A 14,165-nucleotide genomic window follows, 5' to 3' on the forward strand; every position below is an offset into this window, starting at 1 on the left:
ATGGGGCAATAAATACAAGTAGCACTTCGCTATTTCCAAACCACTTTTTTTCAAAATTAGCGCTAGTTACATTGGAACCCTGATATCTGTCAGGAATACCTGAATATCCCTTGACATGTATATATTTTTTTTTAGAAGACAACCCAAAGTATTGATCTAGGCCCATTTTGGTATATTTCATGCCACCATTTCACCGCCAAATGCGATCAAAAAAAAAAAAAGTTCACTTTTTCACAAAATTTGTCACAAACTTTAGGTTTCCCACTGAAATTATTTACAAACAGCTTCTGCAATTATGGCACATATGGTTGTAAATGCTTCTCTGGGATCCCCTTTTTTCAGAAATAGCAGACTTATATGGCTTTTGGGTTGCTTTTTGGTAATTAGAAGGCCGCTAAATGCCGCTGCGCACCACACGTGTTTTATGCCCAGGAGTGAAGGGGTTAATTAGGGAGCTTGTAGGGAGCTTGTAGGGTTAATTTTAGCTTTAGTGTAGTGTAGTAGACAACCCCAAGTATTGATCTAGGCCCATTTTGGTATATTTTATGCCACCATTTCACCGCCAAATGTGAGCAAATAAAAAAAAAAAACTTAAAATTTTTCACAATTTTAGGTTTCTCACTGAAATTATTTACAAACAGCTTGTGCAATTATGGCAGAAATTGTTGTAAAAGCTTCTCTGGGATCCCCTTTGTTCAGAAATAGCAGACTTATATGGCTTTGGCATTGCTTTTTGGTAATTAGAAGGCCGCTAAATGCTGCTGCGCACCACACGTTAATTATGCCCAGCAGTGAAGGGGTTACATTAGGTAGCTTGTAGGGAGCTTGCAGGGTTAATTTTAGAGATCAGCCTCCCACCTGACACATCCCACCCCCTGATCCCTCCCAAACAGCTCTCTTCCCTCCCCCACCCCACAATTGTTCCCGCCATCTTAAGTACTGGCAGAAAGTCTGCCAGTACTAAATAAAAGAGGTTTTGTTTTTTTTTTAAATAAAAATAATAAAGTATTTTAGCTATGATGGACCCCTGCCTTAGCCCCAACCTCCCTGATCCCCCCTCCAGCTCTCTAACCCTCTCCCCTACCTAATTACCACCATCTTGGGTACTGGCAGCTGTCTGCCAGTACCCAGTTTGGCCCCAAAAAACCCCCAAAAAGTATTTTTATTTTATTTTTACTTAAAAAACTATTTCTGTAGTGTAGCAGCCCCCCACAATACCCCCACCCCCCTCCCAGATCCTTTTATATATTTTTTTTTTTAAAAATCCCTTTTTTTTCCCCTTTCTGCCCTCATTCATTGGTGTCAGTGTGGCTAATGGGTGCACGTGCACGCGCGCACGTGCACGCGCGCATCGTGCACGCGCACACGCACCCTCACACCCGGCACTATCGCTACCGGTGCAGAGAGGGCCACAGAGTGGCTCTCTCTGCATCGGGGGCTTGTAAAGTGGTATTGCAGGATGCCTCCATATCGAGGCATCACTGCAATACCCTCAGAGCTGCTGGAAGCATTTGTGATCGCTTCCAGCACTCTGTTAGACAACTGACGTACCAGGTACGTCCATTGTCATTATCTGCTTGTTAATGCATGACGTACCTGGTACGTCAGTTGTCATTAAGGGGTTAAAGTATTAATGGGTTGGTTAATTGACAATTTGTAAAGTGGGGAATCTGCTGCCTACGGTCGGGGCAGTGGACTTCTGCTGATATCAGTCCTATTTAATTTGACTGAATTTATACTAATCCATGTTTTGCAGTCTTAACAGATACCATCTACCCTCCGTATTAGTGTTAATAATTCTGTTCTAGTTTATATGGAGCCTTACAGCTTTTTATTATATCCAAGAAAGCAGTGATCTGAGCACTCGGGGGCAAGATAAAATCCAAGAAATCTTTATTGAAGAAAAGGTAAAAGCTGCATCTCAATGCAGGTGAACAAGGATAGCGATCCTGATGCGTTTCGCGCCCCCTAGTGGCGCTTAGTCATTATAGTGTGTCCTAACTTTTATAGCTTCCCTATCCTTATATCCCATATCTTGGGCTTTATTGAGCTATATACTGCTAACATAACATACTAAAAGCAAGCGAGCACCATTCCTTCCTCCATCCCATATTACTCCTGCTCTGTTAAAGTAGTACAAGAGTCCCCCCCCCCTAGAGTTTTTTATTTCACAGTTACATCTACATATACAACAATAAAAAAAAAAAATCTGAGGTCTACATAGCGAGATCCAAAAGTGGTCTCTCCATTTTATTATACCTTCCTTTACTTCCAGATTTGTCTCCTTATTTAAGGTCCAAGAGTGACCTTTTCAGTTTGTTATGGGAGGTTAGCTTTTATATAGGCACTGTGTTTTAATTTGACTATTAATATTACAATTTATTGTATTGCAATTTTCTTTGCATGCTTATACTGCTTGTATGCCTATTTCTAGTACCTCAATAAAATTTTTTAAAAAATAAATAAATAAATAATTAAGCAAATTCGATAATAGAAGTAAACTGGAATGTTTTTGTTTTAAATTGTATTCTTCAGGAAATAAAAACTTTGGGTTTCATGTCCTTTTAAAGGGACAGTAAAGTCAAAATTAAACTTTCATGATTCAAGTAGAGCATGCGATTTTAAAGAACTTTCCATTTTACTTTTGCTATCAACTTTGCTTTGTTTTCTTCATATCTTTCATTGAAGATTAAAACTAGGTAGGGTCATACGAGCTCAGGAGTGTGCACACTACATACCATTCTATAAAATAGAAACATTTTACATTCATAAGATGACAAAAAATATGTTATTAAACATTTTTTACAACATAGATATATGTAGAATCCAAATAATTAAAACATCACATTAATGGAATTGGTCAATTATCATTTGGAAACGATACTACTGCATTTTATAATCTGAACCACATAAATTAAGTTTAAGCATTATAAATCATTGAAAATATCATCAAAGTAACATAAAACATTTAACTATAGCTTAAAATAATCTATTAAATGCTACTACCAGCATGGGGGTGCTAGGTCCCTCAATTTAAAACAAATTGATGTATTGTTATTCTTAGACTTTGATGAAGAGTTTCAGTTATTTGGATTGTAGTTGACAGATTTCTAGATTTATGAAACATAGCACAATGTTATGAGGCACAGTAAAATAACAGTCTTCTCCTTAAAATGAAGGTAAACTTTGATAAATGAAAGCCTAAAATGTTTTTTGTGATTCAGGCAGAGCATACAATTTTAAAAAAAAATATTCAATTTTACTTCTAATATCAAATTTGCTTTGTCCCTATGATAATCTATGTTGAAGAGATACCTAGGTAGACAACTGGAGCACTACATGGCAGGAAATAGCTCTTGCAAATGGATAGTATTCTTGTAAAACTGCTGCCATATAGTGCACCAGAAACATGCATGTTTTTGTGCTTAAATGCCTGCTTTTCAATAAAAGATACCATATGAACAAAGATAATTTGATAATAAAAGAAATTTAAAAAATTGTAAAACATCTAAATCATTAAAGAAAGATTGTTGATTTCATGTCCCTTTAACGTTCCACCTGTGCTTTAAAAAACATTAATATACCTTATGTGCTGTGAAGACATGCATACTGCAGTCCAAAACAACACAAAGGGGCATATTTATCAAAGTGTCAACTATGTTGCATTTGCCGGCATCAATACACTCGCCTAACATCGCCAAACATTGTGGCCATGAATCTCAATATGCTCTCCTTATTTATAAAAAAAGCCATCAAAAACACGGGCGCCAAGTGAGGGGCAATGAGCATTGGACTGTTGTTAACTAGCAGTCATCGATCTCACATCTATTCGGCTTTTTCCCAACTTTATTTATACCATTTCACTAAATGCCACCACTATACTAAAATGTTTAACCCCTATCCCGCCACTCCCTGATATCGCCAACACTTAATAACGTTATTAACCCCTATCCCACCGCTCCCCAACACTGCCGCCACTAAATAAACTTATTAACCCCTAAACCTCTGGCCCCCCACATCACCACCATTAACTAAACATATTAACGCCTAAACCGTCAGCCCCCACATTGCAAAAAACTAAATTAAGCTATTAACCCCTAAACCTAACAACCCCTTAACATTAAATTAAAATTATAACATCCCTATCTACAAATAATGTAAAACTTACCTGTAGAATTAAAATAAACACATTTTAAACTATAAATTAACCTACCCAATTATTATACTACAATTAAAATAAACTACCAATTAAATAAACTAAATTATATATTAAAAAAACCTAACCCTATGAAAAATTATTTAAATATACAATTAAACATTATTACAATAGTCCTAAATTACAAAAACAAAACTAAGTTACAAAAACAAACACTAAATTACAAAAATAACAAACCAAATCATCAAAAATAATTTTTTTACACCTACTCCAAGCCCCCCCAAAATAAAAAACCCTAGCTTACAATAAACTACCAATGGCCCTTAAAAGGCTAGATGAAGGATGCTCCGCGCCAGATGTCTTCAGGATGGACCCGCTCCGTGCCAGCTGAATGAAGATAGAAGAGGCAGCCTGGATGAGACTTCTTGCCACCTGGATGAGGTCTTCACCGGCTGGATAAGATAGAAGAGGCCGTCTGGATGAAGACTTCTTGCCACATGGATGAAGACTTTGCCGGCTGGATGGATCCTTCAAGCAGGACTTCAAGAACTGTAAATGGATCATCAGGGGTTAGTTTTAGGTTTTTTAAGGTTTTTTTGGGTGGGTTTTATTTTTAGATTAGGGTCTATGCAGTAAAAGAGCTAAATGCCCTTTTAAGAGCAATGCCCATAAAAATGCCCTTTTAAGGGCAATGGGTAGGTTATTTTAGATAGTTTTTTTTTATTTTTGTGGGGTTGGTTGGTGGTCTGTTTTACTGTTGGGGGGTGTTTGTATTTTTTTTGCCAGTAAAAGAGCTGTTATCTTTGGGGCAATGCCCACAAAAGGCCCTTTTAAGGGCCATTGGTAGTTGATTTTAGGCTAGGGTTTTTTATTTGTTTTTTTTATTATTTTGATAGGGCTATTAGATTAGGTGTATTTTTTTATTTTTGATAATTTGGTTTGTTATTTTTCGTAATTTAATGTTTGTTTTGTCATTTAGGACTTTGTAAGAATGTTTAATTGTATATTTAAATAATTTTAGTAGGGTTCATTTTTTTAATATGTAATTTAGTTTATTTAATTGGTAGTTTAATTTATTTGTAGTATAATAGTTAGGGTAGGTTAATAAAATAGTTTAAAATTAGTTTATTTTAATTCTACAGGAAAGTTTTAATTTATTTGAAGATAGTGATGTTGTAATTTAAATTTAAATTTAAGGGGTTTTTAGGTTTAGGGGTTAATAGCTTAATTTAGTTTTTTGCAATGTGGGGAGCTGATGGTTTAGGGGTTAATAGGTTTAGTTAGTGATGGTGATGTGGGAGGCCAGAGGTTTAGGGGTTAATAAGTTTATTTAATGGCTGCGGTGTCGGAGAGCGGCGGAATAGGGGTTAATAACATTGTGTAGGTGTCGGCGATGTCGGGGACGGCAGATTAGGGGTGTTTAGACTATGTTAGGGTGTTAGGTGTTAGGTAAACGTAACTTTTTTTTACCATAGAAATCATTGGGGTATGCTTCATTATCTTGCAGCATCGAACATAAGCTTTTGGTGCTTTCAGACTACCATTGATTTCTATAGCATCCACAGCCTCAAGGGTGGCGGATTGAAAACCAGGTAAGCTGTGTCAGAAAAGACGCAAGCATACCTATTAAATGTTTGATAAATGGGGAAAAGTGTCAAATCTGTAATGACGTAAGCATCGTTCTGCGTCGGATTGAGATCACAGGATTGTATGTTACATCATAAATTTCAACATTTGCCGATCTTGAGGCTTTGATAACTAGGTCAGATCAATCTTGCAACAATTACGATGCGAAAGTCCAGCTTTTTTTCAGTTGACACTTTGATAAAATTTGGCCCCAAATCCTTATGTACCGTGCTTTTCTCCATACATAAACCACAAAAAAAAAAAAGGCCAGAATTAAGGAGGAACAAAATGGAAATTTTGTAGGTTTAGCAATTACATCACAGGTGACATTTGGCTAATTAACGTGCTCCATAACAATAGAAATATGTTTGAATGTATTTTTGAGGGAACTGTACAAAGGCATTTTTAGTATAGTGGGCATATGTGTTTGTCAGGTTATTTATTGCTTATCATATTTATTTATTTTTTAACTTTAACTGATTGAGCAGGTAGTGTTTGTATCTGTTTGGTGAAATTGCTTCCTAACATTATCCATTATGGAGAGGGTAATTTCAGTGTGTTCTGTCCATGTGCAAAAACTATTTGGGGTAATTATTAAAGTCAAAATTAAACTTTCATAATTGGGATAGAGCATAACATTGTTCAGTATATATATATATATATATATATATATGTATACACACCCATTTTTGATTAGTAGATGTCTGTCACATGATATAGGAGGAGGGAAATGGAATTAAGTTTGGTTACGGATCTGGGGTCTTTAGACCGCTGCTTCATAGCTTCTGTTTCCGGCTAACCTGAAGGCTCGCCGGAAACAAGGGGCATCAAGCTCCATACGGAGCTTGATAAATATACCCCTAAAAGTGTAATCCTGAGTTTATCAAGTCCTTTTAGTAATAAAAGCCCAGTAAATGTGTGGTTATGTATAGAGAATTGTGATCAGCCAGACAGGACTGGCATGTTTTAAGTGTAGGGCCATATTTCAGCAAAACAATATTGAAATAAATACTGCTGATAAAAATATAGGGTCAGATTAGTGGCATGCTAATGGATTTTTTTTGTGTGCACACTAAAGTAAAATTGTAAAACAAGCATATTACAAGTTGAAAATATAAAGGGCACGAGTGGAACCTGAGGCACAATAACTTATTCTACCATTAGTCTTCAATGGAGAATGCTGTTAAAAGAAACAGTCATCACTTGTGTGCTAACTCGACATGCATTAGACCAACTGTGCTAAAACCGAAGATAGTTCTGAATATGTTTACATTCCAATTCTCTTTACATAATGTTCTATTTTTAAATATAAATATATCTATACAGTATATATAAGTGAAGAATATCAAATTTGTTCTATTTATTCTTAAATACATATATATATATATATATATATAATATATAATATATATATATATATATCATTAGATATCAAAATAACAAGAGTATTGCATTGAGCAATGATACTTTTTTATTGGACTAACTATACATTATAAGTTGACAAGCTTTCGGAAGAGTTCCTTCCTTTATCAAGTCTGAAGCAATACTGACCAATTCAATGGAATTTACAGATTGTATCTTAAAACACAGAATAGCTAAGAAGACAGTGCAGGGAGAGGAGGAGGTGTCGTAAAAATCATGAGGGGGGCTTAGGTAACAGGCGGACAGTGTCCAGTGCAGGAGAACAGACAGGGGAAATATATAGCTATACATAGAGGCATATACTGACATAAAGTTATATATCAACATTGAATCAATATCTATAAAGATGTGAAATTGTATATACAGGGGGAATGCAAAAGTTAAAAAAAGACAAAAGTTTGGACATAGGCTTACCTGTGTACCTATGTATAAAGAATGTGGAATATACAATGTAATTGACTAAATGAAAGTACATTACAAAAAATTTTGATGCCTCTTTAATGTTATAAGATTTACTATTGTGATTTGCTGTGCTGCTTTCACAAACGTGTTGACAGTTTGCAGAGTGCTTTATAGCAGCACTTGGTTCCATTCTGAGTGTTCTTTTTCTCAAGGGGTAGCTTCCTATGTACCAGTTTCTGCTTTAGGTTTGGTGGTTGTCTGTATGCCAGGATTGGGAGTTTTGGAAATATTTTTTTGAGTGTGGGATCCTCTAAGAGTAGTGGCTGTAAGTCTTTTATGATTTTTCGTATCCCTTCCACAGCAGGGTTGTATTTGACTACTAGTGGGATACGTGATATGTTTTTCTTCTCCCTGTATTGTAGTAAGTGTTCACGTGGAGTATTGAGGGCAGAGTTAAGTTTTTTTATTTATAATTCCTTGTTTGTAACCTTTTTCTCTGAATGATTGGGACAGTGTGATGAGGTGTTTGTCACGTTCCTTGGTACTGAGCAAATTCTGTGGTATCTTGTAGCCTGACTGTAGATTATGGATTTTTTTATGTGGATTGGGGTGGGAGCTGGAGCTGTGGAGGTAGCTGCATCTATCTGTTGGTTTCCTGTATACAGAGAGTGCAGTTTGTCCATTTGTGATGGATATTGTTGTATCCAGGAAGCTGACACAGTCTCTAGAAAAGTTCATTTTAAGCTTGATTGATGCATGAAATAGATTAAATGATTATGAAAAATGTTCAAGTTTTTTTCTGCTTCTGTCCATATGATGAAAATGTCATCGATGTAGCAAAAGTATTTGAAGGGTTTGTGAGGGTGAGTGGCTAGGAATCTCTGCTCTAAAGTCAGCCATGAAGAGGTTTGCGTACTGTGGTGCCATTTTGGTGCCCATGGCTGTTCCCATGGTTTGTAAGTAGATGGAGTGGTTGAAGATTAAATAATTGTGAGTAAGTATAAATTCTGTAAGTTTACTGACAGAGAAGCACTATATGTCTGGTTAGGGCTGTTGGAGGAAAGAAAAGTTTAAGCAGGCATCAATACCATCTTTATGTGGAATATTGCGTGTACAGGGATTTCCCAACACCATTGTAACAAGTATAGTATCCTCTGGCAATTCTTGTATCTGGCTGATTTTGTTAAGAAAATCAGTGGTGTCTTTATAAAGCTAGTGGTGTTAATAACTAAGGGCTTAAGAATATTCTCCACTATGCCGATAGTTGCTCAGTCAGAGTATATATCATTATATAGACAATCTACAAATATCATTCATATTTCAACCCACCCTGGTCTCCCATTTGATTAAGTATTTATTTATTTGTCCACGAAAAACATATGCTCTATAAGTCCTAACAATAACAACATAACAAAGTGAGGCTAGCAGTTGTTGTAAGGTTATCAGTATTACTTTGGCAGATCATTTGATAGCTATAGAGACGTTAAACATCATATTTTAAATGGGAGATCTCATTCTTTCAATTGAGGGGTCTTATCACAAATTTCATAGGGAGAGGGTAATACAGGCTTCTTAAAATTGACAAAACCCCCAAAATAGAAGCAATGGTGTGAGGTATTTGTCAATGCCATGACAATTAGCTGGCAGTGGTATGGAACACAAGGCCACTAATTTGAAAGAACAGGGGTGCTGCTTCCAAAAAGGTTCTCAAGTTTGTATAAGTATTTTGAGCGTAGCCATAGGGGATTCCAGGTCTGTTTTGATGTTGATCCATGTTTCTATGGTTTTATTGGGTGATTAGTGGATAGCAATTCTGGGCATGTGGCCACTTCTTTGACCAATCACGCTAGAAAAGGATCTTTCAATCATCCTGAGGCGAGCAAGATTCTTCTTACATTGCAGGAAGCAAGCTCTCATGTACCAACCTGCCCTGCAAGGGCTATGAATCAGCTTACACTGATTCGCATATATATGGACTGATGATCTTGCGCAAAGAGTTGGGGTTAAAAAAAACATGTGCACCAAACATAACAAAAATATGTTGTGCAATCTTAAAAAAAGACATTCCCTTCCTCAGGCTCTCAAAACATTTGCTCCATTTCTAACTTTTTATGTCTCAATACTAAAGGTGCATCATATATTTCTGCGGTTATAGGGATGACAGACAGTCTAATGTTTCCATATAATATAAGAAATATTGCACCACTGGGGGGGGGGGGGCAGTTTTCTCAGCCATAAAAAAGCAGCTGCTGTTTGGATTCAATTAATTATGTTTTTTTGCAGCTGCTGCTGGACAAAGAAATGCAGTCCACAAATATACACAAATATCACTTTAAAGTGCAAAACATTGATTCTTAGTGAAAAGAATGGTCAACAGAACATTGTACTGGATTTCTCTTAATAACTGGATTTAAAGGGACAGCACACTGTAAAATTGTTTTTTATATAATGGTAATTTCAATGACTGCAGCTGCAGAGTATAAAATGTATGAGAAATTGCATTTTCAGGTTTAATATTGTGATGTATGAAGTAGCTGGTTTTGTGCTTTTAAACCACAGCCTATTACAATGGGCTTCAGGTAATATATCTCATTATGTTATCATTTTGTGTACACACACTTGCTTTCTTATCTTATATTTGTCTGGAAAACTAAAGCTCAATACATAGAGAGAACAATGGAAAATTATATTTTTATTACTTAACTTAATTCTTCTGTTGGCTGTGTTTACTTAGGCTATTTAATAGCTGAGACTCCAGTATCAAAACTTTCAGTATAGGTTGGGAAACCACATGCTAAATCAGGTATTTCAAAGTCCAAAATAGGGTAAAGGAGCTACTTGTAAACAATTTAATACACAACAGCAGGTAATATGGATCATTGGGAACAATTTACATGGAGACAATTTTGAGTGAACTGTCCTTTAAGATCCTTTATGCTATAAAAATAAGTTTTTATGCACATAACACAGCAAATTAGGTTATGCTTGCAATAACCAGTTCATATAACTTACACCAAGGTAGGTGGATTCATAAATAGACTATATAATTAATGGTTGTTACAGAAATGCACTGACCTAAAGATTTTATTTCCAAATGCTATAAAGAGGGGAGGAATGTCAGTTGGATCATCATAAATAATAGCATAGAGAGTGGAAGTGACCTTCCAACTGCTCATAATATTGAGTCCTATCTTATTAAACGATTACTATGCAGCTCCCTTGTGGATCACCACAATTAGCTGCTTATGAGCCTGCTGTATAATTGTGCCAGACTTAAAACAACTTGGTAGCTGTGAGCTGCATAGATTAAACAAGTTTATTTTTTTATTTTTTTAGGTGGAATTTTAATTTACAGATCTGATTAAATATAGATTTTAAAATGAACTAAATGTATATACTGTAGGCCTGCAATAAACTTGAGAAACACTATGGGCCCCATGTATGAATGGCATGCAGGCAAGCTTCTCAACTTCAGAAGTTGTCTTGCATGCCTTCGCTGCATACAGGAAGCAGGCTTGCATGTGCGAACCTCCCGCAAGGGGTCCGGAGCAGCTTGCACTGCTATATACATGGAGCTATAATTATTAATACTAATTATAACTTGTTTGTACCCCAACCTCTTCTACACCACTTCCCTTTTCTTCCAACCATATTAACTTTTTCTTTCATTGATCTATCTTTTTGTTTTTTTCATGTGTTTCTTTCTTTCAACCACTCTAAATGCATAGCATCTATCTATCTGTCTGTCTGTCTATCTATCTGTATGTCTGTCTGTCTATCTATCTATCTATCTATCTATCTATCTATCTATCTATCTGATCATCTACCTGCTTTTGTACAACTAATTATGTGGAGAGAGGGTCTTGTCAATTACTTTGGTTGGATCAGTTGATTGAGTCGACTTGAATCTTGCTAATTCTTATGGGCTGCTGACTGCTTCTTACTTGCAATTGCAGCCTCACATGAGTGGTCCTTACAAAAAGCTCTGAATGGAGGCCCAAAGTGTACAGATACCGAATGTTCTTAATGCAAGCTATTTATAAGAAGAAAAGCTATAGGCATTTTTAATTGATAAAAATATAATTATGAGTAATTGTGGAGGCAATGCCATATACTTATTAACACATTAATGTTTTGACTTTAAAATAGCAACTATAGATGTATGAATATTTGAGGAAAGGGTTACATGTTATAACACTAGGTAACACAGTACAAAGCAAATGAAAACCATATGCTAACTTAGTATTCCATTGATTTTCAACTAAAAAGGAGATTGTACTGAATTTGAAAGATATTTTGCATGACCTTCTAATGGATTGGAATAGACCCCATTATTATTTGCCCTTGCCTTGTCAGTTTGCATGTGTGGAGTACTCATACCGCCTAACTGCGTCATTGTCATGTGTTGCAAAGTCCTGCCAATCTACCCACAAGTCCTCCACTCCTTGTCTGGAAAATGTTGGGTATTACACTTTTTACTGAATCTGGAAAAAAAAGAGCATTTCAATGCTTTGCTCTAAAATTGTATGTATATACATTGTATATATAAATGTGTTATAGGGAGGGCATAAGACCCCCCGAAAATTGTTTATTTTTTAACATTGTCTAATTTAAGTTCACTATAGTCATGCAAGGGTTTATAGAATCTGAAACTGATCATTACAAATGTATAATGATACATTTAGACTAGCAATCTCCTATTCCACTTGAAAAACTCATAAAATCATTTATCTACCACATTTCACTAGACTATAATACAAAATTATGTAGACGAAAATCTTACAGAGATTTCAGCTTTAATTAAATATACCCCTTAGCCGGGCAAGGGTAGAATATTTGGGAACATGTGAGATTAAATTTGGATTTAAGAGATTTCACTATAACAGCAGAATCATATTTACCTTCTGTACAGAACTGCTGTATATGCCTTATTTTTATTTTGTAATTCTGTTTTGATCCATTTGCCCTCTTGATTTAAAAAGACTTTCGAATTCTGTGCATGCTGAGTTTTGAAATATGTAGTCAACCTCTTGACTGCAAGGCATCAGGGCAATGTTGAGTTTGTGTGTGTTTTTCTTCCTTTTTCTCTTATAAATATTGGTTCTTTGGTTTAAAAAAAAAAGAAAGAAATCACTCTTGTTCATTTCTGATAAAACCCAGCATCTCACAGAGGCAGGAATGCAGACACTGTCAGACAGTGACTTTACAGAAATATTTGTGATTAAATCGGAAAATGAGTATAACATCCTAACAACATAACCTGGGGTTACAATATAGTTAAAAGCAATCATCGGTATGCCTCCTGTATATAAAACAACTGAGCAAGTGCTACAATAAAAATAGAATAGAAAAAAAACAAACATTATAAAGCTGCTGGTTTTAAAGAAATTTGCTACAGAAAAACTACATCATAAATTATTATTCTCAAGTACCAAGTAAAATTATGCACATCTTATGACATTAATAGTATCCTATGTATACTTCATATTCACAAGAATAGCAATAACTAGAACGTTTTTCTCATATCTCAAAGTATTTACATATGCTAGGAATTATGTGAATAGTTGATATGACAAAATAATAATAGTAATTATTAATATTATTAGTAATGGACCTTCTAGTCAAAATTGAAATGCATTACACTGTATTAAAGTGATGGTAAAAGTTTTAACATCAGGTTCAGAATCTAAACAATATTTTAGATGGACTTGAATTAATCACTTCTAATAAAGATGCGCTGTAACTTACTTTTTAATCTAGCTGTGCCATTCTAATACCCCATACTCCGGCCCGGCCCAGTTCAAAACTCATAACCGTTAGCTCACAAAAAAAAATATGACTTTTAACTATGAGCTCAAAAGAAATGTTGTTTTAATTTACTTGAGTGATATTTTTGCTCATCCCACTTATTACCTAGACTTTTATAAGTCTAGTACGGTAGGCAGTGAAATACAGTGCAGTTGCATTTACTTAAGAATAAATAAATAAAATAAAATTGATAATTGCCATTGCCGTCCTTTGCAGAGTTTTTATGGGTGTAGCCGTAGGCCATTCTTATGTATCTCTGGCAGGGCCGCTCAATAATAGGTCCTGTTGGGAAACATGGTACCCAGGCAGCATTTAACAGGAGTATGGTTCCTTAAATAATATAAAAGTAATGTAAGCTACTTATATATATCGATGTATATCTTTTACATTTATGATGGTGTTGGATATATGCATACGCTTTTTCAACACAATAATACCAAGAGAATAAAGCACATTTGAAAAAAGAAGTTATTTTAATAATGTCTTAAAATTGCAGTGCTCTATCTAAATCAAGGAAGTTTATTTTGATTTTCCTATCCCTTTAAACGCACTGATCTCTGGCTAATTTTTGTATTTTTAAAACATTGGCTCTAGACCTCTGCTACACTCGGTGTACATTTATAAGTACATTTTCTGTGCATAAGTATACATATCCATTTTTATTAAAAAAAAACTGTATATAAAAAACACAGAGTGCCAGATCATAAGTGAAGCGGCAAATATGCCTTTAGCTAAAATGTTCACTGGTATA

At 35.3% G+C, this 14,165-nt stretch overlaps 1 protein-coding gene across 1 annotated transcript in view; it reads left to right on the forward strand.

The window, feature by feature from the left end:
* CNTNAP5 (contactin associated protein family member 5) overlaps positions 1–14,165 on the forward strand; it is an 886,402-nt gene that overhangs the window by 615,919 nt on the left and 256,318 nt on the right.

This window comes from Bombina bombina, chromosome 1 (assembly GCF_027579735.1).
Source record: "Bombina bombina isolate aBomBom1 chromosome 1, aBomBom1.pri, whole genome shotgun sequence".
NCBI classification, from domain to species: domain Eukaryota; kingdom Metazoa; phylum Chordata; class Amphibia; order Anura; family Bombinatoridae; genus Bombina; species Bombina bombina.